The sequence below is a fragment of the Pelophylax lessonae genome (genome assembly GCF_965119305.1).
Source record: "Pelophylax lessonae genome assembly, chromosome: 2".
Lineage (NCBI taxonomy): Eukaryota > Metazoa > Chordata > Amphibia > Anura > Ranidae > Pelophylax > Pelophylax lessonae.
The window spans coordinates 573,845,555-573,864,531 of NC_138769.1; the positions used below are offsets into that span (position 1 = coordinate 573,845,555).

The window sequence follows — 18,977 nt, forward strand, 5'->3', positions numbered from 1 at the left end:
CAGGTATAAAGTTCAGGCATCCTGTTATGACCATGTGCTGAGCCATTCCGAATGAGCAAATCTCCAGTGCTTCCTAGTTGTAAAGGATCTTGGCTATCTCTTGCATCAAATACATTTTTATAAACTAATGAGGCAGCCTGTTTCAGTGATTGGTCAATAGAAGTGTTGAGAGGGGATGGAAAGTGGCATGCAGGCTTTAATATTGCCCAACAATGTCAGAGCTTTGTATGTTAAGAACAATGTAGTATTCAGGTATAGCAGAAGGCAATACAAGTTGATACATGTGTGTGAAAGCACCTCTAAATTGGTTATATCTGCAAGCAGCTTTGTTTTTTCAGTGAAAGAATATTTTTAAAACTCAACTCCGGGCAGATATTTCAGAAAGTCTGTAGTGAAATAATTTAGTGGCCGATATTGCTGACTCCTTCCTAGTTTCTTGGCGACCCTTACTGGCTTTAATTGTCTCCAAGACATAGACCTGCAAGACGTATGCAGACCATTAGTTCCGCTTTGTAATTTGTGTGCTTGTTTCAGGTCAATGACTGAGAAAGCACTGGTGACAGAGACCTCCATGCAGCTAAAATTCACAGAAATGAGATCAGCAATGGCAGCCCTATATTTCTTTCTATACAAGTTTTCTGTGAAGAAAATGTACAATTATCAGACTACAGAACAATGTTGATATAGTACTATAAGACTAGAGGGGCGTAAATGCTTAAAACCATTTTTGTTTATTTTATAAGTTTGAGTCAGAATGAGAATAAGTCAGATCCTGTATTAGATATTTATTGCAGTAAGTGTCCCTACTGGAGAGATGCACTCACACTACTGATACTGGTGACTATTGTGTCCAGTACAGAAAGTGATGGGAAATCTAAAAGAGTTGTCGCAAGAATAGGAGGCAAAGGATAATGTTCCAATGGGACCTGATCTGGGGACAGCTGTTTAAGAGGGGAGATCCTCTTGCTATGGAGAGATTTCCTACTTCTTAGAGATCTCCTACTGTGTCTCTATGACAGAAATTGTTCCTGCCTGAACTCGCTGAATTTTGATCAGTGGACACCCAACATAACCATTCCCAGTCTAAAGCCCCGTACACACGTACCGATTGTCGGCCGTAAATATTCGGCTGACGACCGATCGGCCGATTGTAGGCTTGTTAGTATGATGCTTCCGACAGCCGACAGCGCATTTTCGGCCGAACAGAATCTGTCGTGCAGGCGTTAAAATTTTTGTTGGCCAACACCAGAATGGCCGATTGTTCGCCAGTCAGTACAGATTTCGGCCGACAGACAGCAGATTAGCAAGACTGGGCATGCTCAGAAAAGAAAAAAGACAAGGAAAGTTAACCATCACATGACATCACTTCTGCAGTCGGCTGTTGTTGGCCGACAAAATTCGTGTGCAGTCTTTTGCAGTTTTCAACAGACACGACAGCCCTGGACAAAAGACGGCCGATCGTTCGGCCGACGATCAGTACGTGTGTACGGGGCTTAACACAGGAAACATACAGCATACAGCCATAGATTGTGTATGCCAAGCTTTGGATAAAGTAGGAAAGGATGAGAACTCTTATCGGATTTTACTGCTAGACAGGCTCCATTGGAGCAATGATTTCACCAGAGAGAAGGTGAGTAAAAATCTGCAACAGGGACACGGACAGAAATATAAAAATCTGACAGGTGTTTTAGCCTTCCCCTAATCTACTGAAGAAAAATGTTTTTATTTCTATCTATGTTACTGTTGGAGACAGTAAATCTCTCTAATGAAGCTCAGAATAGCAGTAAAAATCGTCCAACACCTCCTCCATTTATTTTAAAAGAAAAAGATTTTAGCTGAACATACACACTAAGCACTAATGCAAATTTGGATCAAATGGCGAATAACTAATAAACAAATGCAAGGTATCTGATAGTTTAGAAACACTCACAAGCAGCAATAAAATACATGTACGGTGATTTATATGGTCAATAAATTAAAAAAGCTGTATATATTATGTATACTATTGTGAGATTTTTTTTTTTTTCGATATACCAATGTTGGTGCACAAAACAAAACCTTCAGTGGCTCCAAGGAAAGAAAGTTCCTCAGTACCAACGTTGGCAAATGATAGAACAAAGTTTTCTGAATCAAGCACCCCCATATCCTCTATTAAGTACACTGAACAAAATTATAAACACAACACTTGTTTTTGCCGCCATTTTTCATGAGCTGAACTCAAAGATCTAAAACTTTTTCTATGTACACAAAAAGCCTATTTCTATCAAATATTGTTCACAAATCTGGCAAAATCTGTGTTAGTGAGCACTTCTCCTTTGTCGAGATAATCCATCCATCTCACAGGTATGGCATATCAAGATGCTTATTAGACAGCATGATTATTGCACAGGTGTGCCTTAGGCTGGCCACAATAAAGACCACTCTAAAATGTGCAGTTTTACTGTATTGGGGGGCCTGAAAACCAGTCAGTATCTGGTGTGATCACCATTTGCCTCAGGCAGTGCAACACATCTCCTTCGCTTAGAGTTGATCAGGTTGTTGATTGTGGCATGTGGAATGTTGGTCCACTCCTCTTCAATGGCTGTGCCAAGTTCAGATATTGATTTTTACTCCACAGGTTAACCCCACTGACCCTGGTCAAAAGGGAGGTGTTATTATTTAGACCACAGTAATTAGACTGCAGAACAATCTTAATATAGTACTATAGGTCTAGAGAGGTATGCCCACATTATCACTTATGTGCATAAAAACAGTTTTTAGTCTTGTTCCTGTTTTTTCTTGCTAGAGGCTGCCATTTTGCTGAAGCCCAGAGCTCCTGAGCAGCAGTAAATCAGCAGATCAGACTCTACATTACAATAGAGAGCGACTGAGCATGTGCAGAGCAGGTGAAACAGTGTATTACTTAATTTTAAACAGTATAGGAACTTATTTTTAATGTTTTACATAACTTTACCTGCAAAAGGGGCCAGCCTGAAGTGATCTAGCAGTATTTCGTTTTCGGACTAATGTTCCACTTTATTGTGTAGCTAAACCAAATAGTAATACTAAATGTAATTGTGCAAGGTTTTCATACTGGTGTAAGCAAATGTTTCATAAATACCTATTTATCCTGCCAGTTCCTGCTCCCCACCAAATTCCAAATCTGCATGGTGCCGGACAACCTATGCTTTCATCCAATCTGCTGTGGTCAGTGCGCCCGCTGTCTTAACCATTTAGCAGCTGAGACTGGGATATCATATAAATGTAACTGTCTTTTTTGCTGGACAGCTTGGCCTGTTAAGAGTTAAGCTGGCCATAGACAGTTCTTTTTTTTTTTTTCAATCAGCCAGTAGACTGGTCCCTACTGAATTATAATCCATCTTTGGGCATCTTTTGTGAAAAAATGATGGCTCTACTGGCGAGATGAACAAGGTATAACACTATGTTACAAGGGGAAAAACACTGGAGGGTTAAAATACGCTACAAAATTGTTGTGTAATGTCAACATTTTATCTGTTTATATGTTTATTAATATAAAATTCCATCATAAACCTATCTAGTCTTTAAAATTGTACCCTCCTAACACCTATGCTGGCTAACCTCCTAAAATAAAAAGTAGATACATTTTTTCAGCCCCCTTTGGTCTGGTCAAGTGATTCCCTGTGTCAGCCAGCAGTAGCTGCAGGAGAGAGGAGCGAGCACTCAGTGAGGCTCGGCAACGTCACCCATAGGCTCCAGTGACCCATCTATTGTCAGCTCTATTACCCAGAGCCACCACTGGCTGACACAGGGGGGGCCAGATCACGTGACCAGACTGGAAAAGGGCTGAAAATAGGTAATGTACATGCATTTATTTTACACAGGTTAACCAGTATAGGCAAAAGGAGGGAGAGGGGACATTTTTTAAGACTAGATAGGTTTATGTTGGAATTCTACTTTATGTAATTTCTTGCATGATTTAGTTAACTTAAAAGTTGGAGTTCCAGTGATGCACTCCAGGAAGGCTTTAAACACCTGTGTGATTATTTTTTATGTAAAAGGGAAGCATATCTTTGCAGCATTGATTGCCTAGAACCAGTGTTTTTGGATTGTGCACCTCTGCGCTCCTCACAGGGGTATAAAAGAGATAAACTTGAAGCACTAAGGATATTGCACACAAGCGCACAACTTGGTAATATGGTCAGAAAAAAGTTTGTGACAGTGTGGAGATTGATGCAGCATGCATATTTTAGACAAAGCTCCTGTCAGTAGGGATGAGCAAAGAAAAATTCTTCTGTCTACACGGAATTGTTAACTCTTCCTAAAGGCTCCAATACATACTGACAATATGGCTGCTATTAGCCCACACCTTTATAAAAAGGGGGCAGGGTTATCTATTCCTTCTAATTTTTGGCTTCTGTGACTCAGCTGACCAGGGCTAAAGGCTATGCACGGCAGTTATAGGCTGATCCTTATTTCTGGTGGTGAACCTGCTAAATTTTCTGCCAAAAGTTTGCAACTTGCAAAACTCATGAATCCTAGGGATTTAGCCCAAACTTATGGTAGCGATGAACTTGATCCTTATCATTGTCTGTTAGGAGAAAAGCAGGATTTGTGTAAGAGTTTTAGTGTCTACTTAGTGGCTGTCCTGAGATTGGAATCACTTCTCTGATACTCAGCATGACTATTTCTAGGAGGTTTTTGGAGCATATCAATAAAAACAATTATTTCAGAAAGAAAGAATACACACAACAGAAGTGTTGCAATAGAAGTGCAGTTATTATCAATGTAGAACTCCCCTTGTACATTAGGTAAATTTAGTTGTGTTCTGATTGTAGTCAGAGGAGCCAGGAGCCTATTGGTCATAGTTAGGTTGGAAGAGCTCCAAGGGTTGAGTCTCTGTTGAATCCCCCTGGCTTCTAAAACTCCTGAAAAATTCTAGAACTTAGAGGGCAAAGGAGCGGAAATGAGGCCTGATCCCTGGGTGAGGGCAGCCCAAAAGGTGCTCCTAGGTCGGGTTGTGTACATCCATAGACACACATCATCAGGAGCCTATTGGTCCCACTGCTATTAGTGTCTCCTGTGAGACTAGGTAGAGGGTAGAATGGTGCTGCAGCTGGGACAGCGCTGGATCAGTGAGAGGAGGTAGATAAGTGTTTAAGGCTGGGGAAACAATTAGTGGGGTGTTTTTACATTAATGCAGAGAATGTGTTAAGGTAAAAAAAAAAAAACATTCTGAGAAGCACCTAAAGGTAACAGAATGGCTACAATATTACAAAATGCTGAATTCGCAAAGCTTTAATAATTATTTTTAACCAAAAGAGCCAAGGAGAGCTAAAAATACCAAATACATGAGTGAAAATAGTGATTGCTATGGCATATAATATTTTTGATCTAACTTAGTAAGATTAGTCTAATGAAGATTGGTTGCATGTAAGCAAGATATTTACGTTAAGTGGACTGTTTGATTTGCAAATTTTGGGTAAATTATTATTTTATTTCAATAGAATAGTAGAAATGTATAAGCAACAACATCCATACAAAAGTTTAACCACTTCAGCTCTCGTACCTATATACCCCTATGATCCAGAGCATTTTTCACATTTCCACTTTAAGTCTGTTTATTCAGTGATAACTGAACCAGAAGAACTGAATCAGGATCAGAAGAACCCTTCATGTGATATATAGCAAGTCTTTGCTGTCAAAATTGCCACTATTTGATATACGGGAGCAGCAGCATGGGGAAAGGAGCAGGGCATAGGAGATTCCAAACTTTGTTGACATTTTTTTAGGATATATCTCCTATCCACAAGGTCCTGAAATAAGTGAGAAAAGTTTGATTTCAGTTTTATAACAGAAGAGTTTATTGCAGTTTGCAAATGCACTCCAGGATCCAGGAGGGCATTAAAAAAGAAAAAGGCTGCAGGTCAGCTAATTATAATGCTTCTGGAAAGCAGGCCCAATGATCAGCTTGTCTAGAAACCTAAGAAAAACACTGAAAAAATAAAGTATTATGCAGAATTAACATCCCACTAAGTACAAAGGTTTGCTGTGAATCTTGGTCGAGAAGAGTAAGAATTATCAATTGTGTAGCAAAGTCAACCAAATTGTAAAATGGCATGTGCTACTAATGTCACTCCACTTTGTGCAGAGAGAGAAGCGTCTATAGGATATGGTGGTGCTTAAAAAAGTGGTTGAAATACTAAGTTGTTTCTTTTCAAGCTGACCACAACTAACAAATTCAATTTCATTACAAATTCTGTCAGAAAAGTGGGCAGCCAAGGCGTTTGTTTTGTCAATGCATTTAGAGTGGGAATCCTAACCCCGAAGCTAAATATATGTCTCCAGCATATAGAGGTAACACAAGAAGACTGCTCTGGAAACTCTAGTTGTCCTTTTACATGTCCTAATCTCAGCATCCCTGTAAGTGGACATCAGTTACTGTGATTCGAAGACAATTCTTTGGTGGGTGCAACATAGAAAGTTAAGACAGTATTGGCAACCCAAGTACAGGACACAGTAAAACTATCATCACTCCTCATAGTCCCAAATATTGCATTAGCTCTATTTGTGACCGCAAAGGTTAAATCTTTCTTTTAGTCCAGGATATCATAAAAAAATAACTTTTATTTATTTTATCCCTCACTTTTGCAGACTTCCTACTCTCTGTGTGACCAGGTCCCCAAATCGGCTTCCTTTCAGTGCTCTGTCAGTCAGTTGCACTTTGACCTCATCACATCCAGTTTAGGACTAGTAGTCTTGCATTGTAAGTATACTGAGAGCCCACCCACAACCTGGAGTGTCACAGAGAAGAGGAGAATACTGTCTGCTGAAGGAGTGAGGGATAAAGTACGTAAAATGTATTTTTATTGTTCCCCTACAAAAAAAAAAAAATTAAATTGAAACCCTTGCTGTGTAGAGGGAGCTCCACCGCAAAGGGAAGAGTTTAGTTTTAAGTTATTGTAACAATTGTGATGGCACATCTAGTAAAAAAAATTCTTCCAAATGCCAAAAAATTTGGCAAAACTATGCATGTGTCTACAAGGTTAAAAGGAAACTTATTTGCCCATTCAGGATAAAATCACAGGTTTTGTCTGTGTTGCTGTTGTAGAGTTTCTCTCACTTTTTGTCTGGTAAAAAAATTTCTGCAGGATACAAAGTTAGGGGAAATCACTCTAAGGGCTGGTTCACACTGGTTTGACATGCGCTCTGACTTCCAGAGCACAAGTCGCATGACATGTCAGAATCAATGGCTCCCTTTGAGAGCCGTCTTAACTGGTTCAACTTGTGTTGGTCCGACTTTGAAAATTATCCCTGCACCACTTTGGTCGGACTTGGGCCTGATTTCAGCCCATTGATTTGAATGGAACTCACATCCAAGTCAGATCATCATCTTAACTGATCCGACTTGTGTTCTAAGGATCTTAAGGGGGAACCCCCATGCCAAAATTTAAAAAAAATGGCATGGGGTCCCTCCTCCCAGATCCATACCAGGCCCTTTGAGTCTGATATGGATCTTGAGGAACCCATGCCAATATACAAAACAAATTGGCACGGGGTCTCCCCAAAATCTTTACCAGACACTTATTCGAGCATGCAGCCTGGCAGGTCAGGAAAGGGGAAGGCTAGGGAGCGCCCCCCACTCCTGGACCACACCAGGCTACATTCCCTCAACATGGGGGGGTGGGTGCTTTGGGGCATGGAGGCTCTGCGCCCCCTACCCCAAAGCCTCTTCCCAACAACCCTGGCTGGTGGCTGTGGGGGTTTGGGGGCAGGGGGCTTATCCAAATTTGGAAGTCCCCTATTTGAATAAGTATGGGGTACATTGTACCCCTACCCATCCATCCAAAAAAAGTGTTACAAAACGAGAAACGGTTATGGAAAAGTCCTTTCGAAAAGAAGTGTCTTCTTCCTCTGGTATTTTTTTTTTTTTTGGCGTGGGGTTCCCCCTCAAGATTCATACCAGACTCAAAGTTGGATCCCATTTATTGAAGTCAGATGGAAGTCGGACATGAAGTCCCGGGGCAAAGTTGGATCAGAGGTCGTGCAACTTCCATGTCAGATTAGTGTGAACATAGCCAAAAAGAGCCCTGGATGGCAGGAAAAACCTGGCAGGATTTTTGGAAAAATGTTTTTGGGTTAGCATAAATTTTAACTCCTTCTTTACCTTGCCCTTAGCAATTATTTACTACTGGTGTTATGATATTTCTGTTATTTTCCATTATTACTTAACCTTTTCATGCTTTATAGCAGAAACATAAAATTTAGTGACCTTATAACCAGGCCAAATAATAGAATAAAATATGCACTTTTTATGTAAAGTAATACTACTTTTTTTTTTTCTTTTTTTAAAGCTAGCTGTGGTAAAACTAGCAAAAGGCACAGTTTTATTCATTTTGTTACATTATCTTATTTCCTAGAAAAAGATAAATATTACCAAGACAAAAGATTTATGTATTGCATCATTAATTATCTCAGGTAATGACAAAGTAATCTCTGAATAAACAGGTCTATAGCAGAAATGTAAGCATTTTCTGATCATTAGAGAGTACACATTAGATGAACTGGTTAAAAATCCCAACCAGTTTAAATGAAACCCAAGACCACTTGTTAATATTTACAAAAAATCCTCCTACAATCAGATCGAGGACTAAGACTCCATTCACACTAATACGACTTGTCAGGCGACTTGGTCAGCCTGACAAGTCGCGGACCGTCGCGGTCCATTGTGTGGTACAGGACCGGTGTAACGTTAAAAAACCATACCCCGTGAAGAAACCATACCCCTCGTCACTTCCGGTCTGAAACAGCAGAGCAGCGCAGCAGAGCGCATGCTCAGAGCCCCGGAGACGTAATTGAAGAAGAAAGAAGTTCACAAGTGCGCATGCTCGGAGGGTATGATATGTTAACGGCACTAATACTTGCGGCGGTAAAATTAAAACAGTTCTGCTGCAACATCAATCATCTCCTCTCCTCTCTCTGTCACTTCCCTGATCTCCCCTAATAAATATAAAAGCGGCGGCGGGTGTATAAAATGTAAGTGACAGCGATCTGTGCTCCGTGATCCGCTTTTATATTTATTAACCGAGATCAGGGAAGTGACAGGGGAAGGAGCGGACATGAGGTATGATGCAGAGGAGCTGTTATAATGTAACCGCCGCAAGTTAAACTACCGTGAGAAATCCATACCCTCCGGAAGTGACGAGGGTATGGTTTTCTCACGGGTATGGTTTTTTCACGGAACACCGGTTCTAATAGGAGCGACACAAGTCGCTCCGACTTAGAGAAAGGTTCCTTTACTACTTCGGGGCGACCTGGAGTGACTTGCATAGACATTAATTTTATGAAGTCCGTGCAAGTCGCGCCGAAGTCGCGCTTCACGCGACTTCACAGGTCGCCCCCAAAGTCGGGCCGCTGCAGTGTGAATGCGGATGAAGACTAATATCTTTTTTAGAAAAAGAAACAAAATATTCATACCTATCATTGTACAAATATTCTGAAATAAAAAAAAAATCAAATGTATCATCATTGCTTAACCACTTGATCTCAGGAAGGTTTTACCCCCTTCATGACCAGACCATTTTGTGCTATTCAGCACTTGGGCTAACTGGCAACTACACGGACATGCGACGCTGTACCCAAATGAAATTTATATTGTTTTTTTTTTCTCAAATATAGCTTTCTTTTGGTAGCATTTGATCACCAGTGGGTTTTTTATTTTTTGTGATATAAGCGAAAATAGACAAAAAAATGTCTTCATAAATTGTGGTCAAAATGTATTTTGCTACATGTCTTGGGTAAGAAAAATATTATATGGTTTGTGTGAACGTTATAGCGTCTACAAACTATGGTATAGATCAGCCTTTCTCAACCAATGTGTGCTGCAGGATCATGGGAGAGAAGGGCTGTCAGATGAGCCCGATCTCCCGATTCCCTGCCGAAACTGTACATCGGCACTAAGAGTCAGCTCCATCAGCCTCAAAAGTGAAAGTAAAGAAAGGAGAAGTGTGCCGTGCCCTCTGCTTTTCCCTACAGTGCACTATCTGGCTGAATAAGGAAAGGTACTGTGCTAATACATTTTAAAAGGGCTTTATACTGTACATGCGTCTGTGTGTGTGAGTGTGTGTGAATGTATGTACATGTAGGTGTACATGAGTGCGTATATACATGTGGGTGTGTGTGTGTACATGTGTCTGTGTGTGTATACATGTGTGTATGTGTACATTTGTGTGTGTGTGTGTGTGTGTGTGTGTCTGTGTACATTTGTGTGTACGTGTGTGTGTACATCTGTCTCTGTGTGTGTACTTATGTGTGTACATGTGTATCTGTATATGTGTGTATATGTGTGTATGTACATGTGTTTGTATGTACACTTGTGTCTGTCTCTGTCTGTATGTGTGTACATGTGTTTTGTGTGTGTGTGTGTGTGTGCGTGTGTGCACATGTATGTTACTTTAAATTCGGACTCCCTATTCCTGTACTATCAGAACTGCTTTTGTAGGGCTTATTTGCAATAGCAGCAAGGGCTGCTGCTCCTCTGAAAAAGATAACCAATTGGAATTTTCCAGGAACATTATCCCCCCTTTTTTACCTTAGGGAAAACCTTTTACTTTTTTTCACATCCTTATTTGTGATAAATCATCGAACCAGGTGAATTATTTGGAATACTTTTTTTGGTATAGTGCAGTTTTGCACTCTACATTTTTTGTTTCTGATTATTTACCATTGTTTCTAGGTTAAGGCCAATAATACACACACCTGACTCTAGCTCTCATCTTGTGGGAATTGAACATATCCCTATTGGGACAGGGTTGCTGGGCTTTCCCACTTCTTGCAGGTATGTGACCTCCTAATCAGTGGTATTCCATCAGGAAGTTTTTCTTTTCTTTTCTCTGCCCTTCCCCCCTTCCCCTCCCTCCCTTTCCCTCCTTCCCCCCCCTTTCCCTCCACCCCCTCCCCCCCCCTTTTCCTCGAGAATACATGGTCGCAATTGCAAGATTATGTATATATCTGTATACTGTATATACTGAACTATGCCCCTCTCTTGGGACTTATTTTTTATGTGGTTACTTTTTCAGGAATATATGCAGATTCCCTGAGGAAGATTCATGTATTATAAATGGATTTTTGTAAAATCTTACCGTAAAATCCTTTTCTCTTAGCTCATCGACAGACGTAGTCCTCGGTGATACACCACCTTCGGGTTATGTTACCTCCGCAGGAGCAGGACTAGACAGGAAATTAAAAAGCTCTGGCCACACCCTAGGGGCAGTCCCAGAGGGTATATCCTCTCTCTCTCTGCCTCAGCAAATCAGTTATGTGAAAAAGCAGTGCTTAGAGAATTTAACCCAACCCAACTCCAAAACAGAGGGGCGGGGACTACGTCTGTCGATGAGCTAAGAGAAAAGGATTTTACGGTAAGATTTTACAAAAATCCATTTTTCTCTAGCGCTCATCGACAGACGTAGTCCTCGGTGATACACCACCTTCGGGACGTCCCAGAGCAGTATCACAACTGAGGGGTGGGAAAATGGAAATCAAATCCCAATCTAGAAGGCCCAACCGGTGCCAACTAGAAGTTTACAATGCTCATCCTTAATGATGAGACTCAACAAAAAAATTTTCAAACAGAAAAAAACCCTCGAGGTAGACCACCGGTCTCCTCAAATTGCGGCCTGCAAAACCTTGCGGCCAAATGAGGCATCCGCCGATGCCGTCACATCAATTTTATAGAATTTAGTAAAGGTATGTACCGACGACCAAGTGGCCGCCTTACATACCTGGACCACTGACGCCTGATGGCGAAAGGCCCAGGAAGTACTGAGCGCTCGAGTGGAGTGCGCCCTAACAGGGAACGGAGGACTCTGACCCTTAATAGAATAAGCCTGTACCACCGTTTGTCTAATCCATTTGGCAATGGTCGCGGCAGATGCAGGCAAACCCTTTCTGGGGCCATCCGTGATCACAAAAAGTGAATCCGTCTTACGGAATGATTCCGTAGCTTTCAGGTATACCCTGATTGCCCGAACCACATCCAAGGAATGCAACGCATGTTCCCGATGATGCTTGGGCTGAGGACACAAGGAAGGTAGTACAATATCTTCATTCAGATGAAAATCTGAAACCACCTTAGGAAGAAAAGATGGCTTAGGATGAAGTACTACCTTATCCCTATGAATCACTAGGTATGGGGACTGGCATGATAATGCAGCCAGTTCTGACACCCTGCGAGCAGAAGTAATAGCCACCAAGAAGACCACCTTCTGGGATAAAGTAAGCAAGGGAATCTCCCTGATGTTTTCAAAGGGAGGTTTCTGTAGAACCGACAAAACCAAATTAAGATCCCAGGGCGGTAAGGGCGCGCGGACTGGAGGAGCCAGGTGCCGCACCCCCTGGATGAAATTCCGCACCAAGGATTTGGTAGCTAAAGGTTTCTGAAAGAAGATTGCTAATGCTGAAACTTGACCCTTGATGGTGCTCAAGGCTAGCTTCTGCTCAACCCCTTGTTGCAAAAAGGCCAATATTCGAGACACCGAATAGGTACGTGGAGGAAATCCTAAAGATTCGCACCACGCAATATAAGTCTTCCATGTGTGATAATAGACTTTGCTGGAAGTCGCTTTCCTTGCTTTGATAAGGGTAGGAATGACTGAAGTAGACAAACCTCTGTCCTTCAGTACTTGGGTCTCAATGGCCAGGCCATTAAAAGCAGCGACTGTAAAGCACGAAGGTAAATAGGTCCTTGAGACTACAGACACTCCCTGAGACGAAGTTCCCACGGAACGTCTGCGACTAACCTGTCCAAGTCGGCCAGGCCGGCTTGAAGAGGCCAGCCTAGAATTTCTAGGACCACTGGCGCTGATTGGATCTGAACCAGGCGTCCCTAGAGCTATCTGGCCCCGACCATCCGAGAAAGTCTGGTCGTTTTCTGTTCCCACACATTTATCAGATACCTGATAGTTATCAGGCAAGGTGATCTTTTCTGGTTGAACCTCAGGGACCGAAGTCACCCGACTAGAGGCTACCTGGCCTATCTGGTCAATCAGATCCGATTCCTGTGAGGTATCGGGACTAATCTTAGGAAAAGGTAAAGGAAAAGATCTATACAGGGAACGGTAACTACCGCTTCCTGTACTTAAATGTTGGAAGGGAAGAATCGCACCGGTAGTAGTGGTTGATGCTCGATCTAATGTCCTGAATACCGGTGAAAATGTCCCCCCACCCTGAAATTGGGTGGGGGCGCACCTTCAGGCTGTGTACTCCTTTACTTCGGGTTTGGCTGGGTTGGTCCTCTGCTTGTCCGACCAGCCCTTCTTGAACCCTCCTGGAGGAGTCTTGCCTTTCCCGGAAGTACCAGCCGGGCGTCCTTTATGGGCGGTAAAGAAAGGTCCTCGCTTGTTGCGAGGTTCCTTAGCTTTTGCAGCCTGTGGCAAAAAAGTACTCTTGCCCCCGGTGGCATCCTTAATGATTTCATCTAGGTTGGCTCCAAATAGACGATTCCCCTGGAAAGGGAGATTGGTCAAAGTCTTTTTGGAACCTAGGTCAGCTGACCAGCATTTTAACCACAGCACACGTCTGAGGATCACTGCTAACTTAGATGCATGCCCTAACAAGGGAGTAGTGTCCAAGGCTGCGTCACAGATAAACCGTAGCCCTTGTATGATCTGTTCTATCAAATCAGATGTCTCCTGGGGAATATCTTTTCCCCTAAGATCTTGGCGTACCATCTTCGCCCATTCTGTAAGTGTCTGGGAAACTAGACCAATAACAATTACTGGTCTAAATGCTGACCCTATCAGAGAAAAGATAGTGCGGGACTCCGCTTCTATCTTTCGATCCACCGGATCCTTAAAGGACGAAGTGTCCTCCACTGGAATAACCGTGGCTTTATTCAGCCTGGAAATAGGCGGATCCACGACTGGTGGTACCGTCCATTTCTTAATGATGGATTCCTCAAACGGATAGCGTCTAGCAATACGCTTGGAAATAGTAAAGGTACGTTTAGAATGTTCCCATTCTCCTTTAATCTGATTTCCAAAACATTTAGGTACAGGAAAAGCCTTCGCCGTCTTGATGGGCTTATTAGTCCCAAAAGGCCTCTCTGTTTCAGTTGCCTCTGCCGGTAAAGCCTCAAGTTTTAAGGTTTCTCAACTAGTGCGTCCACCAATGCTTCTTCCTGAATAATAGCAGGAGAAGAAGCGTCCTCCTCACTGTCTGAGGGGGCTTTACCTGGGATAGCAGCCCTTGCAGAGGAACCTGCAACTGCAGTGACCATCTCTGAATCAGAGTCAGAGGTGTCAGATAGTATAGGGGTAGGCGGGGGTCGCTTCCTTGACCCCCGTCCCTGACAGGCCGCCTCCACCCGAGCCACCATAGACTCCAAAATTGCTGTAAATGACTCTATACTCTGTACACCGGCGGGTCCCGAGGCCCCCTCGAGGGAAACAGGTGGGGGAATCTGTGTGGCAGGGTCCATAATAACTCCAGTTACTTCCTGGATGATATAATTCAAAGTAAAGAAAAAACTTTTTTTTTTTTTTTTTTTGACCCTCAGCGCCACAAAAAACCCCTTAGTGTTACCTGCTAGGGATCCCTATCGATCGAGAGAGAGAGAGATAGACCCCCAGGCTCACCACTTGATGTTCAGAGTTGAACTGCAACAGCTTACAGCGCTGTCTTAGACAAACAGGAAGTCTTTTGGCTGGCTGCCCAGGAAGAAAGGAGGCGGCTCCGCCCCTCTGTACGCCTTCCGGCGCCTCCCCCAAGCTCCACGAGGTGTAGAATCACCTAAAACATGGCCGCCCCCATGCTGGAGACACGAGGCTACGCCAAAATGGCGGCTCGTGCGATCCAGCAAAAAAAATGGCGGCGGCCTGTGCTGACTAGCGGTGTGCTGCAGGCACACAACACTCTCTCTGCATGGGGATATGGCGTGTTTGGCGGTACCGGCCCTGGCGGACCGCATGGCCATTCGGGAGGCCTGCTATTTAGCTGGAGATCTGACTTGGAAGGCAGTCTACATGTCCATGGCTTCTGACTGGTAGGTAGCTTATACTTAACCCATAAGATTCCCAGAATGCCACAGATTACATCTTTAAAAACATGTATACAATAGATTGTTAGCTCCCAAACCAAGCCTCCTGGCTTTTTGCACACATAAAATCACACTCAAAGTAGGAGGATTTGTGACATGTTATAGGATAGAAAGAACTCTTTCTTACCATACAGAGAGGGGCCCGCGTTCACCACAAAACCCGTCAGGGAAAAAGGGGGAACATACTACTCACCATACCGGAACCAGGCGGGCACCAACTCCTGACAGTACCCCTCTCCACCGGGGCGGGAGGGCTGTCGACCGATACGGACGCCGTGACTCATGGTCTTTGGCGTTTCAGCGAGACGTTTAACTCGCGGGTTCAGTCCTTTTAACGGGACTTTGTCGCGGCCGACCCAGCGCGGAGCTATGGCCTGCACGCGCTCGTAGGCTGAACTGGGGGGACCACCGGATCTCAACATCCAGCCCGTCGCCCAGTTCAGCTTTCTTGCTTGAAGATCTCACAGGAACACTGGAGAAAAAAAGCTGTCCAAAAATCCTTTTAGAAAAAAATTCTTGCCAGGACCTAAGATCCCAGCAAGGTATCTAGGTCCTTACTCCTAACTAGACAGAAAATAACTGATTTGCTGAGGCAGAGAGAGAGAGGATATACCCTCTGGGACTGCCCCTAGGGTGTGGCCAGAGCTTTTTAATTTCCTGTCTAGTCCTGCTCCTGCGGAGGTAACATAACCCGAAGGTGGTGTATCACCGAGGACTACGTCTGTCGATGAGCGCTAGAGAAACTACATTTTGAAACGCGTTGGATTCTGCTGTAACCTGTGACTGTATTGTATAAATGTCTATGCATACTGTCCAACATATGTTCTTTTTGTTTTGATGGTTTTTCAATTATTTCACTTCCTTTAAATAAAAGACACGTTTTATTCATAAATCTCTGTCATGAGAGTCAAATATAGTTACCTTTAAAGTCCCAACCATTCCTTAAGGGGGTTTTCTGTCACTGAAAAGTAATCCATGCTCAGATCGCTTTTCAGAGGCATTTGACAGGCAGTAAAGAGGCAATATGCTAACTCCTCACCACCTGTTTTAAGCCCATAAATGAAGCATCAATACACTGCAACTGTAAAATTCACGGAGTTGCGGGGTGGTTGCAGTGCAGCCCCATTCATCCTGGATATACCTCCAGCTGCAGCCACAGCATGTGTACACCCCCAGCTGCTGCTCCCTAAAGGGGGAGAAGTTGGGGGTGGTAAAAACAGCTCAACCATATGGTTTTACTGCCCCTCCAACCTAACCTGTGATTAAGCCCTTGATTCCCATCTGTGTGGCTGCATGTGCGTGCAGGACAGCCCATTTCAATCAGCTTCACTACCCGCAGAAGTGCAGGGAAAGAAGTCCCTGACCCTTTTTTTAAAATTGCGCCACACCAAAAGCACCCTTATTTTGTCAATCTGTGGGGTTCCATTAAGAATTGATGGCACCCCTAAAGAGCAGAGCATTTGTCTGTGTGTCAGGAATAGCACGATTTTGAGCGTGTTCTGAGAGATACAGTAACGTGAACCAAGCCTTGGACAGGGGTGCCTCAAGACTGAAAACACTTTTCAAGGGCACCCCGACTGGAAAAAGGTTAAGAAACACTGGTATAGATACTGGAATTTATGCAGCTATGACAACATATTAGTAAAGGCGGTGATCAGTGACTTATAGTGGGATAGTGTGGTGGGCAATCTGGCGCTGACTGAAGCTGCCTGAGAGGTACACTAACTGACATTAATAGTGACACTAAAACAAGTGATTAGTGCTAAAAAAAACTGACACTGTACTAATGACACTGGCTGGGAATAGGTTAACATCTAGGGGCAATTAAGGGGTTAACTGTGTGCCTAACAATGTGTAATGTGTGCTCCTTTTACTTAAAGTGGAGTTCCAGCCTAAAATTGAACTTCGGTCCATCTTCTTGCTCCAGGTCACCTGAAAAACAAATGGATAATCGCAATTTTTTTTTCCACTTACCTTGTTTTAGAAGAAAATATACTTACCTTACTTCCTCTTCCTCCCTCTGCAGCCACGGCCGCCGCCGTCACTTCCTGGCTTTGCAATGATTCCTGGGAGCTGAACGGCATCGCTCCCAGGAATCAATGCGCCTGCACCGGCCCCGACGTCAGTTCCGGTGCAGACGCGTCATACCTTGCTAAACAGCTTCTGGGCATGCCCAGAAGCTGTGCAGGGATGACGCTGCAGCCCCGGAAGTGACGGCGGGGCCGGTGCAGTGCATCGTGGGACCGAAGAGGACGGAAGAGGACACAGAAGAGGATCGCGCTGGCTTCAACTGCCCACACCTGAGATGGCAGCACTGGACAAGACATTTTCAAGGTAAGTATTTCTTCTAAAAGGTAAGTGCAACCTGGGACAGATCAGAGGCTATCCATTGTGGAATGGACTAGCCCTGACTGTCCCGGGGGTATTTTTTATGTAATTTTTTTTTTTTAGGTGGAACTCCGCTTTAACTGTCTGTTTTTTTTCTCCCTGCAAAGTAACAGCCAGATTGCTGTTCATAGTACAGAAAGTTCTGTGTGTTTGTAAACACAGAACTGTGTGTGATTAGTCACACTCACAGCCCATCAGCTGACTTCAGCCAAAATCATTGGCAAAATTGTGTTGTGTCCAATCACAGCATGGGTCAGGCTGGAGGGGAGGGGAGGGGGCGTGCGTATGCGCATCCTGAACCTTAGAAAAGCCACGACAGACAGGTACGTTGCCTGGCTTGGAGCTGCCGCCCGCTCACAGTACAACTATTATGGGTTGGCTGTAAGCGGTTAAAAAGGAGATTAGAATACATGAAATAAAAATAATAAATTAATTCAAAACTATGCATCGTTATAAAAATGTTTTATCCATAGAAAAAAGAATTGTAATGATATATAACGAAGAATAAACTGTTAAATGAAAAAATGTGCATTGCAAAGTACAAGCAAACACCAAAACTTAGAAAATCATTAAAAATGCCACATGTAAAGAGCAGTGAAAATGTAGTTACTGTCTAAGTGTCTATGCTTATTTATCATGTTGAAAAGAAAAAAAGTTGGTGGGGAAGGACATTGAATATTTTAACCAAGTCCCCAAAAAAAGTGCAAAGGCTACAAAGGCATTGTTGAGTACAGGTTACCTTCCTTCTCCCATACATAGAAATACAAGTTAGAAAATACCAAAGCAGATTCAAAACACCCTAGACCAGGGGTCTTAAACTGGTGGCCCCTCCAGCTGTTGCAGAACTACAAGTCCAATCTTGCCTCTGCCTATGGCAGTCATGCTTGTAACTGTCAGCCTTGCAATGCCTCATGGGAATTGAAGTTCTGCAAAAGCTGGAGGGCCACCAGTTTGAGACCCCTGCCCTAGACCAACTACACCATGTAGTAAGAAACATCTTGGATATGTGCTATGAGTTTTGCTATGATGTACACTGATTTTAAACAAATATGCAACAGACAAATGTGTATAAACTACCTCTATAAACTGCTTTTCACAGCTTTTTTTAATATTCTGTTAGAAGCATAGAAGCAAATAGTATGAAGACCTGAACATATAAAAGAAATACAACAATACTGTATGCAGAAACATTGACAATGTGAAAAGTCAATATGGAGCTTCCTTAGTATTTAGCCTTTTTTAAGTGTCTAGTAGGAATGCTAATAGCTTAAAATACACAAATCCTATGGTCTACATCAGACACCCAGAACCTGGTTGATAAACAGTATATTGTTAGGTGGTACATAGGGGCAAGTAAAAAAAGATGGAAAAAAAAAAACACAAAGTATTTTTGTGGCCCACAGAAAATTCCTACTCCTTTTCTTCTGATGTTCCAGGGCCATATATCTCTCACCTCAGTTCCCCCAATCTAAACTAAAATTAATTTAGGTGAGATGGTACACCTGACAAAATAATACATCTTAAAAATACTTTTTAA

At 43.0% G+C, this 18,977-nt stretch overlaps 1 protein-coding gene across 2 annotated transcripts in view; it reads right to left on the reverse strand.

Moving 5' to 3' along the window:
- The window catches only part of STAC3 (SH3 and cysteine rich domain 3), a gene marked incomplete at its 5' end in the record, with an annotated part of 183,657 nt that overhangs the window by 81,874 nt on the left and 82,806 nt on the right, over positions 1-18,977 (reverse strand). The window lies entirely within an intron of this gene.